This window comes from Petaurus breviceps, unplaced genomic scaffold (assembly GCF_028583685.1).
Source record: "Petaurus breviceps papuanus isolate PSGF00001 unplaced genomic scaffold, PetGlider_PUasm1.0 221, whole genome shotgun sequence".
Taxonomy (NCBI): domain Eukaryota; kingdom Metazoa; phylum Chordata; class Mammalia; order Diprotodontia; family Petauridae; genus Petaurus; species Petaurus breviceps.
The window spans coordinates 13,056,372-13,078,628 of NW_027185877.1; positions in this window are offsets into that span (position 1 = coordinate 13,056,372).

A 22,257-nucleotide genomic window follows, 5' to 3' on the forward strand; every position below is an offset into this window, starting at 1 on the left:
ATATAAGACTCTTCACAGATTTGTTGATTGACCATTTCTCTTCCGTCAAGCAATAACCAATGGCCTTGCTCAATTTCAGTCTTCCCAAACTTAATTAAATTTTCCCTTTCAGCTTCTATGTATTGCTTTTGTCTTAGGGACTTGAGGATTCAACACATAAATCTTCATAGATTCCATGGACAGGGCCGCTTCCTTAACTTTCTTGTCTGCTAATCTGTTCCCCATCATCTCATAACAAAGATCTTATAAAACATTTCTTCATAAGAATATTTCCCTTTTTCAAAAACAGTTTATCCTGATATCATATCATTAACTACTATACAATTCCTAAATTCTCTGGTCACAAAATCTTTCCCAAATAATTAACAAAATTTATACAAGGAGGTTTAACAGGTCTTTTTTTTTCACATAATTACTTTTCACAAGCATACTTTTGTAAACATTTGATTTATGCAATAACTCCAAATAGCTTGGTTAACAATCATACAAGTTTAAACAATCTTAACTGAAACTTTCTTTTAATACAACTGTTTACCAGTAACAATAACATAAATAAGTATCATGTACCTAAATTTAGACTTTGAAACCAAAATCAAGTAATTACCAATCTGGTGATCTTAATTTAGTCATTTCCAAATTGCTTTGCACAGACATCCCATTACCATTGGCATAAAATTCACACTTAAGGAAAATTCTACATAAGATTAAGAAACATGAAACAATTAATTTTTTTTAGCTTACACAGGTTACGCTCAAATAGAACTGTTGTTTTGTACCAGGCATTGTACCAAGCACCTTTACAATTATATCAGTCCCATAAAAATCCCTAGGATGTGAATTCCACCACCATACCCTTACTGAACAGTAAACTAAGGTAAATAAAACTTTTTTTGGGGGGAAGGGGACATACAATGAATCATTTTATTAAGACCAAATAACAATACGTACCTTTTGATCATGTAACTATATATTTCTAAGTTCTAATACACTTGGTCCTGAGAAAGGAAATATATCCACAAATTTATTTCTTTCCTTACTATTCCAATTACCCACTCATATTCATATCTTCCCAAAAGTTTATTATTACTACTATTACTTATTTGTATCCCAAAAGCAACACTTTAAAATCATCATATTTTATAATATAAAAATCCAATTCAAATGAAATAAACATTATAAAATAGGGTTAACAGAATTGATAAAGTAACATAGCTGGTTTTACACAAACTTTTTCCATCTTTTAGTTTCAACAAAATTCAGATTGAAAACTGCTTTATCTAACACCATTTCTGGCTCACAGTTGTCACTCAATTTTTATAGTATAAGAGGATTTTACAATCTAGAGACACCATAACAACACAGTGACGTTAATTGCATTAATTGAGTTTCCAAATCATCACATACAAAAATTATTGATAGAAAATTAGCCTCAACAGGTGCAGAGGCTTTTCTCCTCCCCCCACAGTTGCAGAGTCTGGTTGTGGACGCAGGGGTTTGAAAAGAGAGGGGGCATCATCTGCATGCCTAGAGGTACGAGCTTTAGGGTAACCCAGGGGCCCAGAGCTGTTTCCAGTAGGGTCCCTTAATAAAACTTTCAAGTGGGGGAGGGTAACTCAAATTCCCTACAAATTTCCTTCAGCACTCTTTAGCTGTTCTAATTTTTACTCCCATAAATTTCACTTATGTGTCCACTCCTTAGAACTTCTTTGAAAATGAGAGCTTTGAATCTGCCAGTCGAGTGAGTGGGAACCTGGTGTCTCCTTCTGTACTGGAGAGCTCAAAGCTTCACCCCTGAGGTGTCTCTTTTACAGATCTATGTACTTTCCTAATTTGCCTCAGTGCCAAATACTATATATCTTTAGCAATGAATCAGGAGTGACACTCTTCAAAAATGACCAGAATGTATTCAGTTGCCTTTCATTTGCATTCTGATACACAAACCTTTTCTCTTTTAGGTGAGGCAGGAAATAGTTAAATATTCATCCGCCTGCCTCTTTAATCTGAGGGGAGAAGATTCCTTCCCTTTATTATCACCTTCTCCTCACTCCACTTGGCCAGAGTGGAATGAAGAGGAAGAGATTTTTCAAACTTTTAAAAAAATCTTAAAACTTCTGTTCACACCTTCCAATAACAAATAACTTATACCTATCTTAACTTCCTACCCATGCTTCTTCCTTTGCTACATGCTTAAACTTTCTGGCTTTTCTACTCATCTTTCTGTTGGACTTTGATTAAAGCCCCTTTAAAACCACACATACCATATTTCTTTCTAATTCTGACCTGACACTTCTCCTACACTATTTGACTTGCATTTACCATCATATAGCCTACACAAGACAATATTTGCCTCTCTTTCTCTCTCTCTCCAGCCCGCATTCAGCAGCAGGAGAAGGGAGGAGGGAAAGAGAGAACAGCATTCCAAAGAAATATTCAGCAGTCCAGCTGCAGTTTAAACCTTACAGGGTGATAGATTACTCACTCACACTCATTCACACAGCAACACAAAAACAGAACAGATAGAGAAACTGACAGGGAAGTTCTAAAAAGTCACAGAGGATTGTCAGAAATCCTCAGCACAAATCACATATTCGCTTGGCCTCCAGGTAGATGCTAATAGAGGCCAGGTAAGACTTGCTTTAAGATAACCTAGGCACAGATTCCCAGGTGTAGGGGAAAATAGGGGTGGTGGTCGTTCCCCACCAAGTCACATAATCCTGGAGAGCCCCCAATCTATGTGGGATACGAAGACCCTAACCCAAATTAACTACTTGGACACCTCAAAGTGAAGGTAGAAAGTTTTATTAGAATCTTGGGAGAAGTGGGTGGTCCAGTCACTGGAACAATGCCCAGGAGAGGAGGCCCAGTCCAGAAGCTAAAGCTGGGTTAAATAAGCAAAGGGTTACAAACATTAACATAATTATTACTAATGAGGCTCTAATCTTGTTGGATAACATACATAATACATGAGGTCCACAAACTCAGAATACTGAACCCAACTGATTTCCAATTCAGATGAATGATTAGATTGGAAGTCAAACTACAGAGATTTAAGAAAAGAGTGAGAGGAAAGAAAATGGAGGCATCTATTACAGATGGCCTCAAGGAATTAAGACCTGAAAGTGGGAAGAGAAATGAGATAATACCTAGTGGAAATAGATGGATCCAGTGGAAGTTTTTTTAAGGATAAGAGACACATGGAAATGCTTATAGGCATTAGGGAACAACTAGTAAACACAGAGAGGTTTAAGATAAGGGAGAGAGTGGGGATCAGAGAGGGGGAAAAACTATTAGACAAGGTGGGATGGGATGGAATGAGATGGGATAGGGTCGATGATGCATGTAGAGAGGTTGACATGGGAAGGAAAAAGACAGAGTCAGAGGTAAAAGAAGAAACAGAGAGAGAAGGCATCCGGGTGATGTGATATGAGGACAGGATAAGAAGGAGGTCTCAACAAATGGCCTCAATTTTTTCAGTAAAATATGAGATAACATTCTCAGCTAGAAGGGCATGGGAGGTGTATCAAAAATGCAATATTCACAATGCCTATGGAAATTACAGATATGCTGATGTAATTATACATCACAAAATATATCAGGCTTGCTATATGGGGAAATAAGCTAGAAAATTTATTAAAATACCAAAAGACTGAGTCCCAAAACCAGAAAGTCAAAGCCATCAGAGTAGTTATGAAATTGGCACAGGTAGATAAAGGAGAAAGCACCCACATTCTCAAGCCTTTAAAACAGAACAGGCTAACTCAGGCAAAGGTCCTCCTCTCCCCACTCAGAGCAACCACCCAGCATCCAAGAAGCGTGCTCCCAGGAGCTCCGGCCCCTGGCAGTCCTCAGCAGGAGTCCTTGGCTGAAATTCTAGCTGACTCAAAAAGGGGTTTGCCCTTCCGCTGCCGCTGCCTCTGCTGCTGCTGCTGCCATCGCTGCCACTGTTAGCCACCGCAGGAACTCTAGCTTGGCTTCCGCTTCCTCTTGCACCGCCCTTTTCTGCTACATCAGCAAGTCCAATGGGGCATGGAAGATCTTTAGATCCCATAACCCTTACATTTGGGCCCAAGATCTTTCATATCCCTTACTTGGCAAAAAAACATTAGCAATAACTGGTGTCAACAAAATTTCACAACAATATAACAAGAATAGCACACAATAAACACAGAAAAACCATATTTTAGGGTGGGGCTTGAGCACAAGCTCCCCATCATCCCCCCACCCAGAACAAATGGGGCCCCAAAATCTTGTGGTAAGGGGTGAAGGTCTCTTCTTCCATGGCTACTTGCTGCTGAAATCTGTTGTAGAGCTGTCCCTGTCCCAAGGGGTTCCATTTGAGAGGTCAGTTCTTAATATGCTTGATGCCAGGTTCAAGGGTGACACATCACAGTTGCAGACAGGGGGTGACATCCAGCTTAAGCTATCAGGCATCTACAGGTGGAGGGTACCAAGCCTATGTTTGCTACAGATTCATGTAGAGCAGAGACTCTGCTTTTGCCTGTTTTCGCTTTAATTTTAATATACCACCTCCATTTGATTATACTAGCCTCTTGGGCATGTCCAATTCTGTGAGAAGCTGCGGTACTCATTACCCAGGTCATAATTGGGATTCCAGGTCTTAATACCACTTCATGCCCAGAGTCAGTTGTTCAGTCTCCACCAAAGCCCAATATACAGCTAACAACTGCTTTTCAAAAGGTGTATACTGGACTCCAGATGAAGGGAGTTTCCTACACCAAAATCCCAAAGGTACATTTTGGCTTTGTTGTTTTTGCCATAAGCTCCAGTTTGCATAATCATCTTGTACAGTCACTTGCAATTCCACTGGACCATTTTGCATGGGCCACAAATCTAGGGCCAATTGTATGGCAGCCTTGGCTTCTTCAAAAGCTTTAGTCTGCTCAAGTCCCCAATCAAATTCATATTTCTTCTGTGTGACTCTATATAAAGGTTTTAAAATCTGTCCCAAATGTGGAATGTGGTGCCTCCAGTATCCAAACAATCCTATGAACTTTTGGGCCTCCTTATTATTGGTAGGGATAGGAAAATCCTGAATCTTTTGTCGGGATTGAGGAAGAATCTCCCATATCCCCTTGTTCCATTGTATACCCAAAAATTTCACATTTTGAGTTGGTCCTTGAACCTTTGCAGGTTTAATTTCCCACCCTTTACTTTTCATATACTCAATTAAAAGGGTCATTCTTCATGAAATACATTCCGAGATTAGATTTTGTTTTCCTTATGTACAATCCCTGTCTGAATATGTCCTCCCTCCTTATACTCTCTCTCCTTATTTCCTTTTTGTTTCTTGGTTGAGTTAAATGTTTGTTTGCATGTACTCAGCTCTCTGTTTCTGTCTCTGTCTCTTTCTGTCTTTGTGTTTGTTTGTCTGTCTGTCTCTGCCTTCTATCATACAGCTGGAAGACTACAGGTTCAGAGGCTTAGAACTTCAGGCTCATTCCTGATCTGATCTCCCTGTTCCAGTTATCAATTATAGGCCTTAGTTCAGGCTGAGAGCTGAATGTGAAACCTCACTTCAGACACAGAGCCATACTGCTGCCATTCATTTGTTTCCTGCTCCTTGCCTAGTTAACACTCTTAGGTCCACAACCACCATTGACATAGCCATAGTCCATCCTTCCTTAGAAACATGTTCTTATTTCATAATGGAGCTCTAGATTATGAGGAACAGAGATACCAGTTGGATCTTGTTCCCATTCTTGTTCCTTGCATAGAACTGGGCCTCTTCTTGCTTGATCTGGGAAATCTCTTGACCTAGTAACCTTGCCAAAGGTTAGAAGGCTTTCTGTGGTATCTTTTGGCTCGATCCCCTTCTCAGTGCTTATAGATTTTGTCTCCTTTTGCCATGAATTAGAAAAATTATTTCGAGTTTTCTACTTAGATTTCCCAGTAACTACTGCCTAGTGGTTGATATAGGTCTTTTTTTTTTGAGTAGTTATTGAGGACAGCTAAGTTGTATTGCTTCTTCCCATGCCAACCTATTTGCTGGTATCTGGTCAGTGATATTTGGAAGATTATGGAAAATAGAAGAGTTAGCACAGTTCTGGAGAATGGTGAATATTGCCTTAATTTACAAAACAAAAAAGATAGGAGAGCCAAATCTGCAAAGTATAGGTGTCAAGGAGCTTCACATGGCTGTGAAATTTCTAGAACTTATAGTTATAAAGATGACTGGTGAGAATTGGTGATTACAAAGAATCTGTATAGCTTTGTCAAAAACATTATGCCTAGCTAACCCTTTTTACATAGGATTATGGGATTGTTGAACTAATATATGGGAATTTATTAGATTGGCTAGATTGTAATAAAGATTTGAATAGAGTACCTTAGTGTTTTTCTGGAGAAGAGAGGGGTGGCATGGGGGTGGAGTATATAGCTCAGATAGTAACACAACTAGATAATTTCAGTATTGACTGAATGAGCAGATTCAAATTGTTACTAATGGTTCTCTGTCATCATGACAGGAAGTCTACAGTGGAGCAGTCCAGAGATCTGTGCTTGTTTCTGTGATATTTAACACTTTGATGATTTGGATAAGGCATAGATGGCATGCTTATAAAATTTGGAGTAGCACAAAGCTGGGAAGGATGGCTAATACCTTAGAAGACAGTTAGAATCTCAAAAGATATTGACAAGCAATAGCATTAGCCTAAATTTAATAAGATATAATATCAGTGGGAGAAATAGAAAGTTCTAGACTTGGGTACAAAACAGTAGTTCATTTATAAAAAATATGGAGATTTTACTGGACAACAAGCTTTTAGCTGTATGATGTGACAGTCAAAAAAGCTAATGTGATCTTGGGCAACACTGAGGGGCCAGGTTTCCAGGAATAGGAAGATATACTTTTCATTCTTCAGATCTAATTTCAAGGTTTGTGTTCAGTTCTGAGCTTCATGGTTTAAGCAAGATACTGATAAGATGTAAAGTTTCCAGAGTGGCAACAAGAACGATGAAAGGTCTCTTCATGACATGTTTAGCTTGAATAAAGGTAGACAGGGTGGGATCATCATAATGCTCTTCAGCATATAATAATAATAATAATAATAATAATAATTATTATTATTATAACAATAATAAATAACCTTTATATAGTGACTACTCTGTGCCAGGCACTGTGCCAAGTGCTTTACAAATTTTATCTCATTTGATTTTCATAACGTCTTGGGACATAGTTGCTATTTTTATCCCCATTTTACAGTTGAGGAAACTGAGGCAAACAGGTTGAGTGACTTGCCTAAGATCACAGGTAGTAAGAGACTGAAGTTAGATTCTAAATAAATTATTGCCAAATCCAGTTTCAGCATGCAATCCATTGTGCTACCTTGAAGGAAGAGCTGTCACATGGATAAGAGATGAAATTTATACCATTTAGCCCCAGGGAGCAAAACCAGGTGGAAGCTGCAAAGGTACTTTGATACATCTGTGATCACATCCATCCTTCTTCTACATTTATGCAAATCACAAGACATTTTGTTTGACTCTATTTTACTTCCTCCTATACATTTTACACAATTCATATTATCAAAATACTAAGGACATGCCTCTAAATCTCTGGACATTGTTTGGATACCAGAAGAGAACAAGGTCAATTTTGTTATCATTCTGGCATGTTTTGCTCTCACTACATGACTGACTCGTCTTCTTTTCCTGGTCATGCATTCCCCTGATGACATTCATTAAATAACTTCTCTGAAATTCCTTTTGTAATTTTATTCAGTCTACCATGAGTATCTATATTGTCATTTGAATAACCCAATGAATGTTGTTGGTCTGTGTTTGGAAATTTGTTACATACACACAATCTTTTAACTTTTCAGTGAGAGTTCATTTCAAAGCCAAGAACTCTAGTTTATGTATGGAGCAAGAAGTCTCAGTCTTTGGTGTCAAATAAAATGGTTTGTTGAGACCATCACTCTCTTCAAACAGGACTGCTCCCAAGTTCTCTAGAATAGATCTACGTGCATGACAAAACACTTATTTGAATCTTCAGGCACAGTGTACTGGTTCACTTCAGTTTTTTTTTCAAAGTATCTTTCCCTTCATCTGTATTGCCACTGTGTATGATGCATATAGACTATTAGACTCTGATAATAACTATTAAACAGAAGGTTTTGACAGCAATTTTGAAGTCTCCAATCAGACAAGATAATCTTCTTAGATCATTCCTAGAACAATAAGGAGTTGGAGAGCTGAATCCTTTGAGTTGTTCTTTGAACACGTCATATTCCACATAGGCAATAAGAATACTTCTTTCTTCTTGTTGAGCTTCCACCTCAATTAATTCTTATATTTCCCACTATTGAGGAGTTACTCCAGTCAAATTTCTTGGGATTAATTTCTGAGGTTGTGAGGTTCACTGTTGCCACTTGTCTCTCCTGTGAGCCTCTGTACAGGTTACATGGATTGTCAGAGAGCACTGCTTTTGCATCTCAGCTTTTTGTTTGCAATAGCCTGCTAGTATCTTATATGTGGTAAATCTAAATCCAACACAACCATGGTGCTTACTGCCCTGATGTCACTAATAATGTATCTGGAAATGCCAAGTTTGCACTGATGAATTTCAGATATAGGTAGTTCTGTCACTCCTCCAAACTCAAACTCTTTCAAAGGCTGTAAAAGTATTTTTTTATCCAAATCCCTTATAAAATGACTTAAATACAATGGCCATTTTGCACCTCTGTTTAGGACAGTACTACAGTCTCAATCATGACTATACATTTTTTATAAGATCCTGTGAGTTCATATGGAAAGACACAGAAGGAATCTATGATGAGGTCATACTTACTGTTGAGGGTAACTATCTTTCCTGTTCCCATCTCCTTTTCCCAATGTGAGTCTATTTCTCCATCTACTATTTCACTTGCTGATCTCATCAGCTCCTGATGACGCTCAGATTTGTCCAGCTCTAACCTTTCTCACCTCTAGTCTGACATCTCCAACTGCCCACTGGGCTTCTCCAGTTGATTGTCTCATAGTCATCTTAAGCTCAATATGTCAAATACTGAACTTATTATCTTTCCTCCAAAACTTTTCACTCTTCCTAACTTCCTTATTATCATCAAGTGCACTTCCCCAATAAATCAAACTCTGAATGTACATGTCATTCTCAATTTCTCACTCTCTTTTATCCTCTACATCTGATTAATTGTCAAGTCTAGTCGATATTACATTGTAATATCAATTGTATATACCCCCTTCTCCCCTCTGACACTGTAACTACCTGGCTACAGATCCTCATCATGTCACACCTGGATTGTCATAATAGCCTGCTGATTGGTCTCCTTGCCTCAAGGGTCTTTCCTCTCTAGTACATCCTCCCCTCAGATGTCAAAGTGATCTTCCTTAAGTGTAGGACTAAATATGTCACCCAATAAACTGCACTGGCTCCCTATTGCCTTCAGTATGATGCAAAATCTTCTCTTTGACTTATAAAGCCTTCTATAGACTGGCTCCTCCCTACTTTTCCAGTCTGTTGTACCTTACAATTTTCCATGTATTGTGATATCCGCAGGTACTATTCTATTTGCTGTATCTTGTACATGACATTTCATTTCCTGACTTTGGACATTTTCACTGGTTGTCCCTCACATTGGAACTCTCTGCTTCCTCATCTCTGCCTCCTAATTTATCTCTTTGTTTAAGCTTATTCAATTTCCTTTTTCTGCCATATAGCTATGTTTGTTGTCCTTTGTTCTTGAAGAGGACCAAGATGATGTTTTTACGTTGGGGTCAAGGTACAGTGTGTCCAACTGTGGCTGGTCAGATGCATACAAGTTCAACAGGCTCTACCATAGGTGGAGCACTATTAATCCACATGAGCATTTGAAGTGGAGATGTCTCTAAATTTTCACATCTCATATTTCTTTTGAGTTACTGAAATTCTGCTTTGCTTGTAAAATAAAGTGCTTCCTTTGAAGCAGGCATGCCATCCTGAGCAGTACTTTACCAGTGTGTCCCATGCCTCACAATTGATTCCAAAGTTCTTCAGAGAGACATTGAGTGATTGTTGAAGTGAGTGTCCTTGAATCACTTCTGACCTCCACGTGGGCACAAATTTTCTGTGAGTTCTCCATAAAACAATCTTTTAGGTAAATACACTGTTGGCATTCGAACAATATGGACAGTCCACTGGAGTTACAGTAGAGCTTAAATGTTTGGCAGTTCAAGTTGAGAAAGGACTTCAGTGTCCAGGACCCTATATTGTCAGATGATCTTCAGAATCCTCCTAAGACAATTCAAATGGAAGTGATTCAATTTCCTGGTGTGGTGCTGGTATACTTCCAGGTATGCTTTCCAGTTTTCACAGGCATACAACAACAAAGTTAGGAAAATGGGATTCTGTAGATTTTCAGTTTGGTAGGCAGCCTCTTCTTTGGTAGGCATACCTCTTCTCTCTCACACTTTCCTTCAGAGCCTCCCAAACACTGAGTTAATTTCTGGCAATGAGTGTGTCAACTCGATCATCTATGTGTACATACCCAAAGTATATTGTTGAGATAAGTGAACTTATTCACAGAATTCAAAATTTCTCCATTTGCTCTAACTGATGGTTCTATGCAGGGATAGTGTAGTGGTGCTGGTTGGTGGAGAACTCTGCTGTTCTTGTATTTTTGCTGTTAATTGTTAGGCCAAAATTAGCACAAGTAGCATAGAATTGATCCATACTTTGTGGCATCTCAGCCTCCGAGGCTGCAATCATCTGTCAACAAAAAGTCATGCACCATCTCTCCACTTTAGTGCTGGATTGGAGCCCTTTCAAGTTAAATAATTTACTGTCAGTGTGGCAGCTGAACTCTATACCATTTTCATTCTGGTTGGAGGCATCCTACATCACTCAAAACATCACGTTAAAAAGCATGGAAGCAAGCATACAGCCCTGCTTCACTCCACTGATGACGGAAAGCATAAGTCATCCATTATCCTGGGCAAGCATGTTTTGTTTAGCAGCTTCTGAATTTCCACATCATTTTAATCAAACCACTCTTGATATTTGCTAGTGTTCAGGCCCAAATGAGTTAAGACAATGCTGTACAACAAATGTCTGAAAACTACCCACTTCTTTTCTGCGCCTCCATATGTTTTCATTCATTCATTTCATTCATTGGCTTAGTTTTCTCTCCAAGTTAGCAATGAACTGTTCATGCTTGAAAAAGCACCCTAGTCTATTGACATTGTCTTCTGGTAGCTGTGATGATCAGGCCACTGTTGGGTTACACAGACAATTTTTAGGGCACCTTTTCCAGCCCTTCCCTCATGCCAGGAAGTGAGCAGTGTGGTCTTTAAAAAAGGCTGTTTAGACACCAAGAGGGCTGTTGAATACCACTGTGGCTCCAATCTAGCAGGAAGAGGATCCCATGGCTTGGGCTGCCTGTATGAAGTGTTGTGACTCCAGCTCCCAGTGTATCCACACTTGTAGGTTCATTATTTGCCTGTCACTGCAAGATTTTGAGGTAGGTAAAAATGTTAAAATGTTGGAGTCAAGATGGCGGAGTAGAAACAGGACTTCTGTGGGGCTGCAGCTTCCATTTCCCCTAATTCATGTAAAAGGGGACTCTGAACAAACTTTGGAGGTACAGAACCCACAAAATGACACAGAGAAGCTAACCTCCCACTGAGGACAGCCCAGCAGGCTGGCAGGAATTGGCAAGCACAGTGCTTTGGGAGCCAAGCCCAGCCCGGAACGCAAAACGGAGGTTTTACAATAATATTAAAGCAGCCAGGAAGAAACAATTTGAATATTGTGGAAACACAATCAGGATAACCCAGGATCTGGCAGCTTCTACACTGAGAGAACGAAGGGCCTGTAATATGATATTCCAGAAGTCAAAGGAGCTGGGATTAAAACCAAGAATCACCTACCCAGCAAAACTGAGTATCACGTTTCAGGGGAAAATGTGGTCATTCATTGGAATAGAGGACTTTCAAGTATTCTTGATGAAAAAACCAGAGTTGAATAGAAAATTTGACATTCAGACACAAGAAGCAATGAGCATGAGAAGGTAAACAGGGAAAAGAAATCATAAGAAACTTATAAAAATTGAACTATTTACATTTCTTACATGGAAAAATGATAATTATAACTGATAAAACTTTCTCAGTATGAAAATAGTTGAAGGCAATATATATATATATGTATATATATATGTCTATATAGGAGGGTATATGGGCATATGAATACAAATGTGAACGTGTGAATATATATGTTTACAGTTACACATAGATAGAGGGTACAGGACCAATTTAATAGGAAGAGATGATACTTAAAAGGTGAATTTAAGAGGTGAGAGAGGAATATAATGAAAGTAGTTGGGGAGAGACAGAATTGGGTAAACTATCTCATATAGAAGAGGCAAGGGAAAATGGTTACAATGGAGGGGAAGAACAGGAAGGCAAAAGGTCAACATTATTCTCATTGTATTTGGCTCAGGGAGGGAATGACATACACAGTAAATAGGGTATCTCACCCTATAAGAGAGTAGGGGGAAGGAGATGAGAGGGGGACGATTGAAGGGAGGGCAGGCTGAGGAGAAGGGAAGTTGGAAGCACCCACTTTTGAAAAGGGACAGGATCAAATTAGAGAATAGAACAAGTGGCAGGTGGGATAGGAAGGAGGGAAATATAGTCACTGTTTTACAATATATCTACTATGGTAATGTTTTGCATAGCTACACAGGTACAACCTATACTGAATTGCTTATCTTTCCAGTAAGGGTGGATGACAAGGAAGGAAGGGAATGAATCTGTAATTTAAAGTATTAAAATCATATGTTTAAAAAATATATATAGGTTATTATTAATACTATTTTACATGTAATTGGGAAATAAGATATACAGGCACTAGGGCATAGAGATCCACCATACCCTACTGAAGAAGTCAAAGGGTGTATGGGAGAAGTTATGGGAGAGGGCACATTGGAAGAGGGCATATCCTGTGGGACTGCTCTTTTGTGGCACTGGGTAGGGGAAAAATGGGGAGAAAATTTTATTATTCAAAATCTGGTGGAAATGAATGATGTAAACCAGAAGTTAGTAAAGCATTTGAAAATAAAATATTGCATTTTGGGGCAATATCTTTGATCTTGAGTATAAATTGGATGCTAAGTCATTGGCCTCTCTCTTCCAGAATCATCAGAGACTAGTGAAAAGAAAAAATCAAGACTACTTGAGATGGCTCAGGATGTAGTAGCTGACTTTTGTGTCTTTGATGTCTAACCAAGCTCTGAAAGTTCCACAGTGCTTGCTTCAGTTGCCTTCATGGATGTTGGAACACATTGTTCTCATAGGTCCATTCCATTCGGTGAAAAGTTCATGTGCTTGTGGTAGACTGCCACCCCCTGCCCAATTCACTGACATATTTGAGACTCCTAAGTTACCCTCAATACTGTTTAGCCTGTCTGTCCATATGGTTTGCTGGGGTATGTGGCCACTGTGCATGCCATAGCTTCCTAGAGCCAAAGGTGAGAGTTGGGTGCATCAGTGGACACCAAAGGTGGAAAGCAGCCCTAAAAATGGCTCAGCAGCCCTAAACACCCTACACCCCTCATAATGCCTATGGGTAGCATTTCCATCACTAAGTAAAGTAATAGTGTTGATAAAGAACATTTAAGAACCCTCTTCTTTTTGGAAAGGTATTTACCATCACATAAGATGCTGGCTCTGGGTTTTAGATAAATATTACTTAGCATGATAAGAAAAGCTAATTTTTATTTATTTGACCTTCACAAAAATTACTGTGAGGCAGGTGCTATCATTACAGATAGTTTTACAGATGAGAAAATTGGGGTACAGACAGAGGTTAAGTGACTTACACAGGGTCACACAGCTCGTAAGTGTCTGAGGTCACATTTGAACTCAGGTCTTCCAGAACTGAGGTCCAGCGCTATTCACTTTGCCACCTAGCTGACTTTAGCTAGCAATTATGAAATCTCTTTTCTTCTTATAACCTAAACCCACAGGGTTTTGCCAGAATCAGATCAACTTCAGACAAACAGAAGGGGCAGACTCCTCCCTGATCTCACAGCACCTCTCCCATTCCCCTAACCAAGGGAAGATGCCTAAGGAAAGAGGAAAGGTGTTGGAATTACAGTAGACATTCTCTAAACTTGACTCAAGGACCATGAGAAGCCTCCTAAGGAAGACATGCCTAGTTCTCTGGCATTAGAACAGCACATGCCTAGACGAGGTGCCTGGAGGCAGGATAATCTGGGTATCTGTGAGCACACACAAGGTGGGATTTTTGTTGTTTTCTTTTCTTCTTGGTGTTGGAGCTCAGTTTCCCAGGCTCAGGCTAAATTGTAAACATCTGAAAGATTAATCTCCTTTGAACCCTGATAATTCACAGCTGTGCTGAGCCAAGCAAGTTTCATGCTTTTTAGCTCTGAGTCAATCAGGGGCTGAGTCTTTGTGATACATTCTGGGAAGCTGGCAGTTTACTTTGGGGGTTCACTCATGAGGAGGATCTTTTGACTTCCTGGTCGAGACTCTGAGCAGCTGTATGTTCAGAGCTCCCCAAATACTTAAATGTCTATGCTCTCTCGATCCAGTGATTTTTGTAAAGTATATAGCAATATTGCTTTACTCACTTTGTGCTCATTTCTCTGCTTGTATTTTCTCCAAGTTCAGGGTGCTGACCTTTCCCCTGAACTAGTGAATGTAATTAAAAAATAGGTTTGTTTAAAAAAAAAAAGCTAATTTTATTCCTATGTTTTTAAATGGTAAAAGTTTTAAAAGAAAACAGAAATAGATTTTGAATTTTATCCAAAGTTTTATTTATGTCTAATTATGTAATCATGTTTTTGTTTATTTAGTTTTTGTTATTAATAAAATCTATATTTTAGTTTTCTTTATATTGAGTTATATTGCTAACCTCTTTGCTAGTATTTTATTCAATAATTTTACATTAATATTTGCTAGGGATATTATTCTGTAATCTTTTCTCCCTGCTTTGTCATTCCTTGGTCTGGTAATCAAGACCATCTTTCTATCATAAAATCTGTTAGCATTATTTTTTCCCTGTTTTTGTAAACACTTTGCACAAGACTGAAATTAGTTTTTCTTTTATTGTTTGATAGAGTTCACTTGCAATTCCATCTGGCCCTGGGTATTTTTGTCTTTGGAAATAATTTTATGGTTTATTCAAATTCTTTTTATGATATTGAGCTATTTAAGTCCTCCATTTCTTATTCTGTCAAAGGGAGTATTTTAGATTTTTGTAAATATTTATCCATTTCATTTATCAGTTCCGTTAGCACATATTTTGGCATAATATCTTATTATTTTCTTTTCATTTGTTGTGAATTATCCTTTTCATTTTTATGTTGGAAGTTTTGCTTACCCATTTCTTTAAAAAATCTGGTTGGTCAATAATTTATTTTATTAATTCTCCTCCTCTCCCCTCCAGCCTCTTAATTTCATTTACTGATTCTGAGATGTTTTTGTTAATTTTATTATCTTTTTTGGCATTTAGGACTTCTATGTTTGTATTTAGTTAAGGTTCTTCAATTTGTTTTTTCATCACTTTTTTTTTTAGTTTTATGATCAATTCATTGCTGTCTTTTCATTTGTTGATGAAAGTATTGAAAAATAAATATTTTGCCCTGAAGTCTAGTTTGGCTGCATCATGAATGTTATGGCATGATGCCTTATTGTTTAACCTTTTGATGACTTTTTTTTTTTACTTTTTCTTAGACCTACCAATTCTTTAGGATTAAATTACTGAGTTTTCACTTAGGTTTGGAACCCTTCTTAAAAGGCCCTTTATTGATTGTTTTTTTTTTTTTTGATGTTTAATGTTTTTTCTGCAGTTGCTCAGATTTTTATGCTCTAAAATAAGGACAATTTTTTAAAGGTTGCATACACACTTAGTAATATGCATATTCCTTAGTATTCTCATTCAGAAATCTCCAGAGGCCTATCATATAATATAAAATTCTATTGTTTCTTTGCTTCTTTCTTATTTATCTTTTTGTTACATTTGTCAAAGTCTGAAAAGGGTACAATTATATTCTAAACTATTAAAGCTTTTCTATTTTTCCCTTGAATTTGATTAACTTGTCCTTTTGGTCCTTAGATGCTATTTTATTTAGTACATATTTAATAAATATTGCTATTCATTATCTCTGGTGTCTTATTCTATTTTTATTGCTGTCTTTTTTGAGATTATGATAGCTGATCTTTTAAAAATTCACCTGAAATTTAATAAATTCCAATGTGCGCCCTCATTTTAACTCTCTGTGAATTTTTTTGTTTCATTTATGTTTCTTATTAAAGTCTTATTCTGTTTCCTAACCCATTCTTCTATGTTCTTCCATTTTATAAATTACTTTAATATATTCATGTTGACAATTATGGTTTTTAACTGTGCATTCCCCTACATCATATCTTCTTATTTTTGTCCCTTTTAGCCTTTTTAGAAAAGAGATGGTGAAATAGAAGGAATGTGATAAGTGCTAGTGATCTTTAATGAAAGAATCTGCTTCCACTCTACTCTCTATTGCTTCTTCCATTTTCCTCTATTTTCTGCTGCCTATACCCCCAATCATTGACTCTGTTTCTTTCTTTTATTTCTACTACCCTTATGATCCACTCTTAAAAGCCAAATTTTGTTTTGCTTGTGAACATTTCTCTTTCTCTCCTTTGTGTTTCTCTGTATTTATAAGTATGTTCAATCCATCTTTGTAGGATTCAGGTAAGTTTTAGGTTCTTATAATGCCTGTTTCAGCCACCCCTTCCTCCATTTTTCTATACTCCTCACACAATCCAATTATGAGAAACAGGTACAATACCTTTCCTCATTTCTTTCCAGTGCGTTCCTTTTTGCCTTCCTTTTTTTCTTCTATTAAAAACATAAAAATAAAATATAAATCCATTCCCAGATGCTCTGTAATTTTATTCAATTATCTCGTTGACCACTGAAGATATTAGACTTCTCTCAAAACAATAGAAGGAATCTTTTCCTTTTGGAATATAAATACCTCATCATGATTTAGTCCTTTTACATTGATCAGATGTACTTACCTTTCTAATTCTCACATGATTCCTTTTTGTATTTCAAAGGTTCTCCTCAGCTCTGGTCTTTTAATGAGGAATGTTCAAAAATCCACTATTTCACTATAAGTCTATTCCTTCAACTGATATTGAATTCATGTATTGAAAGGTTAGTTATTCTTGGTTATTAAAACTTTCTTTTTTTTTTTTACCTTTTTGGGTATACATTTCCAGGATTATCTCTCTTAAACAGTAGTTGCTGCTGTCTTATGTGATTCTATGTTCCTTAATACTTAATTTTTTTCTTTATAGACACTTACAGCACTTTCTCTTTGACTTGGAAGCTCTGGATTTTGGAGGTGACAATCCTGGATTTTTCCTTTTATGGTTTTTTTTTCCTGGAGACAAATGGTAGATTCTTTTTTATGATAATTTTTTTGTTGAAGTCATTGTTTTTATACCATCTACATTTCTTTCCTTAAGCCTTCTCTGAAAGTAATCCTATAAAAATAATTTTTTGGTGGTTCTAGTTTTTTTTTCACCTTCATATCTGATTCTAATAGGTAAGTTAAAATATAGTATCCTGGGTTTTATTTTGGTCACAGTTTTAGGGAGTTTGATCACTTGTAAATTATCTTTCCTTGACCATTTTCCAGGTCAATTATTCTAACGTTCTGTTTTTTTTTTAATTTTGTTCTTAATATTTCTTATTTTTCTCATAGAGTTACTAAATGTTAGCTGTATTCTAATTTTAAGGGAGTCTGTTGCTTGTGTAAGAATTTCCAACTTTTGCGCCCAGTTATTTATTTGCTTTCCATTTCTTTCTTCTATAGCTATTTAATTTATTATTCCAAGTTTAATCTGCTGCCTTATTTTTGTAGGTATTCTTACATTCCTTTTAGCAATGCTTCCTTGCTTCTCCACCCCCACCCCAGACTCTGCTTGTAGCAGCCATGCAATTGCATTCTTTTTGTTGATTTACTTTTTGGGCATCTCTTGACTCACAATATTTATCATAGTGTTTTGTATCTTGTTTAAGCGTATCTCTAGCTTCAGTTCCTAATTTAGGACTTTGTTTCAAGGCCAGTCTCTGTCCCATCTTACACTTGAATGGGGTAGTTGGGCACTCTTTGGTTCTCTTCTCAATTTCCTAGACTCCTGCCACTGTCTTCCAATTGCCCTGGTGTGTCTTTGCTAAGAACATTGGCAAATTTCTCAAGTCTATGGATTGTTCTTTGTCAGAACAATGAGGTCATCTTGTCCCTGTGCAATGTCTTAGGTAAGAATGCTTTAGACTCCAGTGTTCACTGGGGCTATCCAATCTAAGTATTGCCACTATTGTGCATAACTTACTAGAGTGTTGCTGGTTTCTGACTCCCTCTCCATCTTTAACTTCCCCATTCAGACATTCCAGATTTTGCCTTTGGAAAAAGAGTGTTGCGAACTTCTGTTGCCCATTAAATTTCTGAGCAAAGTGCTTCTATGTTTCTTGCATATTTATCTCTTCCCTATGCTCATTGGTTTCTGCCTCTGTTTTTGTGCAGTCCTGAAATAGATGGTATACCTTACTATCGTCTCTTTTTGTATTGATTGGCTACTACTCAGTGTTATGCCCTTTTAAAATTGTTGTTGTATATGTGAGAGAACTGAGACCCTCTACAACCAATCATACTTCTTATTACACAAGAACCTTGATTTCTCAATTATAAAGTGAATTTTTGAAAATGGAATGCCAATTAATTCTAACCATACTTTTGTCAGAAGCTCATATATTGTTGGTACATACTTACTATAATCCTGATAATAATGACTAACTAGTAAGTGGCAATGTAGTCTTTGGAATTAGAAGGCTCTGGGTTTAAATCTGTTTTGTCACTTATTACCTGTGTAACCTTGAACAAGACACAACTTTTCTGAACCTGTTTTCTAGGTTAAATAAGGGGGTTAACTAGACCTCTAAAATCTAAAATCCAGTATGTGGATTTAGAAAGGTTTAGCTTTCTTCTTCTTGGTAACACAATCTATTAGAGATATAGCAACAGGAGGCTTCATTTGTATGTAAACAGAAAAAATAGAGGATATATGCCTTCTTCTGGCATTTTCTCTTAGACTTTTATAAATGTATAAGCATTTATTTATTTATTTAAAGCAATCGGGGTTAAAGTAACTTGCTCAAGGTTACAAGGCCAGTTATTTCTGTGTGTGGTGCTGAGTATCTGAGCCCAGATTTGATCCAGGTCATCCTGACACTGGAGCCAGTGCTCTTACTCACTGAGCCACCTGGCCGCCCCTAAGCAATTGGGGTAACTTGCTCAAGATTACATGGCCAGGTGTTTTGGGGTGGGTGCTAAGTGTCTGAGCCCGGGATTCGATCTCCAGGTCGTCCCAACACTGGAGCTGCTACCTGGCCACCCCTGTATAAGCATTTATATAAGTATTTTTATTACATTTAAAAATTAAAAAAATAATAATAGACTCTAAGTAATATAGACTCATTTTTATTTTCTATGAACAAGATGCTCCTTGCTTTTGCTAGTCCTTGGAAATGTGTAATGCTTCCTGTTTTCATTTTGAGAAATTTGTAGAATTAAAAAGAAAAAAAAATGGGAAGGAGTGCTCTAGATCAGGTCTAACCCAACCCAGTGCAGTAGTTTAGAAGGCTTGGGAATGGAACAAAATAAGATATTCACAAAACATATGATATTTAACCAAAGAAGTAGCTTAACAAGAGAACAGAAAGGAAATTCAGCAAAGATATAGTCCTGTGGTTCTCTTTGCCTCCACATTTGCTGTGGAAGCATTTTTGATTAGAAGGGTATGTTGACTTTCATGACTTGTGAAATCTGATGAGTCCTGCCTACTCAGAATTTGGGCTTTCACCTTTATTGACTAGGAAGCAGTATCCATGATTCCAGTCTTAATTTCCTGGACCAATTAAATCTTGAGGAAAATCTCACTGTCTTTTAAGGGAAAACTAACCTATGTAAAAGAGACCTTCTGATTTTGGTATATAACTCTGCTTGCCTCAGTTCCTCATATATAAAAAAAGAGTTGGGGAAGGAAATAGCAAACTTCTCTAGTTTGGGGTTATGAAGAGTCAGACACGACTGAAACAACTGACCAATAAAAATTGTTGAATTATGAGATTTAATTTAGGCACTGAATTTAGAAGAGACTGAGAGGACAGGAATTGTAGGAATTGAGCACCAACAGCTTTTCAAGGAATTTAGCTGAGATGGGAAGGAGAAAAATGTAGGCTTCACAGAAGGAACCAGTATATCAGAAAAGAATGAAGATTAAAGAGAATGGGAGTGACAGTAGGTGTCACCTGCTTGAGAAGATGGAGGGTATAGGATCAAGCAGTTGTATAGAAAGGTTGGTTTTGACAAGATAAAGCATTCAGAGATTATAGTAAAGATAGGAAGTAAGAAATGATGTCAAGGGGACATTATAACAAGGAAGGGAAGAAAAAGAAGTTTTTTCTCAGTGAAGTATATGATGAAGTCCTTTTCTTAGAGAGTCCAAGGAAGGAATCCTACGGTAAGCCTGAGGAAAGAAGATAAGGTATAGAAAAGCCACAGAAAGTAGGATATAGCCTTAGTTATGGAGGAAGATAACCTTGCTGCAGTGAGGGCCCAGTTAAATATAGATAACATAAAAATGTTATCATGGATCCAGCTGACATGATTTTTGTGACTTCCTTCAGCTTTGTTTGTAAGATATAAGGAAAAAAACATGGTGTTGATGCTTGATAATGTGTGAATCGCAACAGAAAATGAGAACAAAAAGTTTTAGAGGAGAGGATGGTATAGAGTTTAACTGTTTCAGTCAGGGGTTGAGATTGGGGAGGGAGGAAAATACAGTCAGATCAGATATGATTAAATGGGGATGGAGGGAATTAAGGTTACAAGAAGAAGGATAGGTTTAGGCATAGTAAAACATAGGGAAAGGTAGGAGAAATATTCTCATTGTATAAAGAAATTTCAGATCTCTTGAGGAATCAAGAAAAACCTGTGCAAGTGATGGCAAAATCAAGTGTAAAACCATCCCTGATTTATCTGAGATGGAGTAGAGGAGTTGGTTATGGGAGCTGAGTAGATTAAGAAACTGAGGAAAATGAACATGTTTGTTGAAGTTAAGGCAACAACTGGATGGAGATTAGAATATATGCCAGGTACTAATCTTTTTAACAAAGAAAAGAGAATGACCTTGGGATAAGTAGACCATGGACACTATGATTTGGACTGGTTGATAAATTTGTATAGTGCAAACCTCACAGGATGTTAGGTTGTTGAGTGATAGTAGTAGGTGGAGAATTAGAGAAGTTTCAATGGGAATAAGGAAATATTTCTTTTCTCTAACTGGGACCAGTGACATTGGCCGGGGAAGGGAGGGAGGAACTGGGAGAAGGATATAAGAGAAGGTGCAATCAGTACTAGAAAATATGGTCAGGGGTACATTGTGGAATGGTGGAGAACCAGGTTTTAATGAATTCCAGAAAATGAAAAGACCAAAAGAGGTCTAAAACAAAAGGAAGTTGGTTTATTATAGAAAAGGATGTAGTAACAATGTTGGATGAGATTATAATTATAATCTGTAATGGTTTCAGAGAATGATTCTTCAAGGATTTTCTTTAAAGAAGACAAGGAGGTGGGCTTTTCTTCTTCTGATGAAGCTACAACACTATCCTCACTTCTATCATATAGATGCTATCATCTATAGAAAAGTTTACTAATTGGTATTCTCAGTGGTTTTACCGATTCAATCCAACAAACATTAAGCATTGATTTTTGCATGGCAGTGGAGACAAAAAGGCAAAAATTAAACTCTCTGTTCTCAAGGAGCTTACATTCTATTTGAGGGGAACAGCATAGGTAGCGATAATTAAAAGTATATAGAGAAAATAAACACAAAGCCATAAGGTAGTACTTAGGAAAGAGCTAAAAACTGGAGAGGTATCAAGAAATATTTTCATAGGAACTGGCACCTGAGCTAAGCATTAAGGAACATTAACATTAGAGGTAAAGAGGGAGAAGATTCTAGGTACAGATACAAGCCTCTGCAAAGGCACAGAGGTGGGAGACAAAATGCCACATACAGAGAACAGCAAGTATCAGCCAAAAAGAATAGAGTTTTTTTCACCTTCAGTCTCATAACAATTTCCTATTTTTTGATATACTGCAAGACCTTGCCTTAAGGACATGAGTTGTGAAAGAAGTCACAGTATAAAGCAAATTAATAATAATA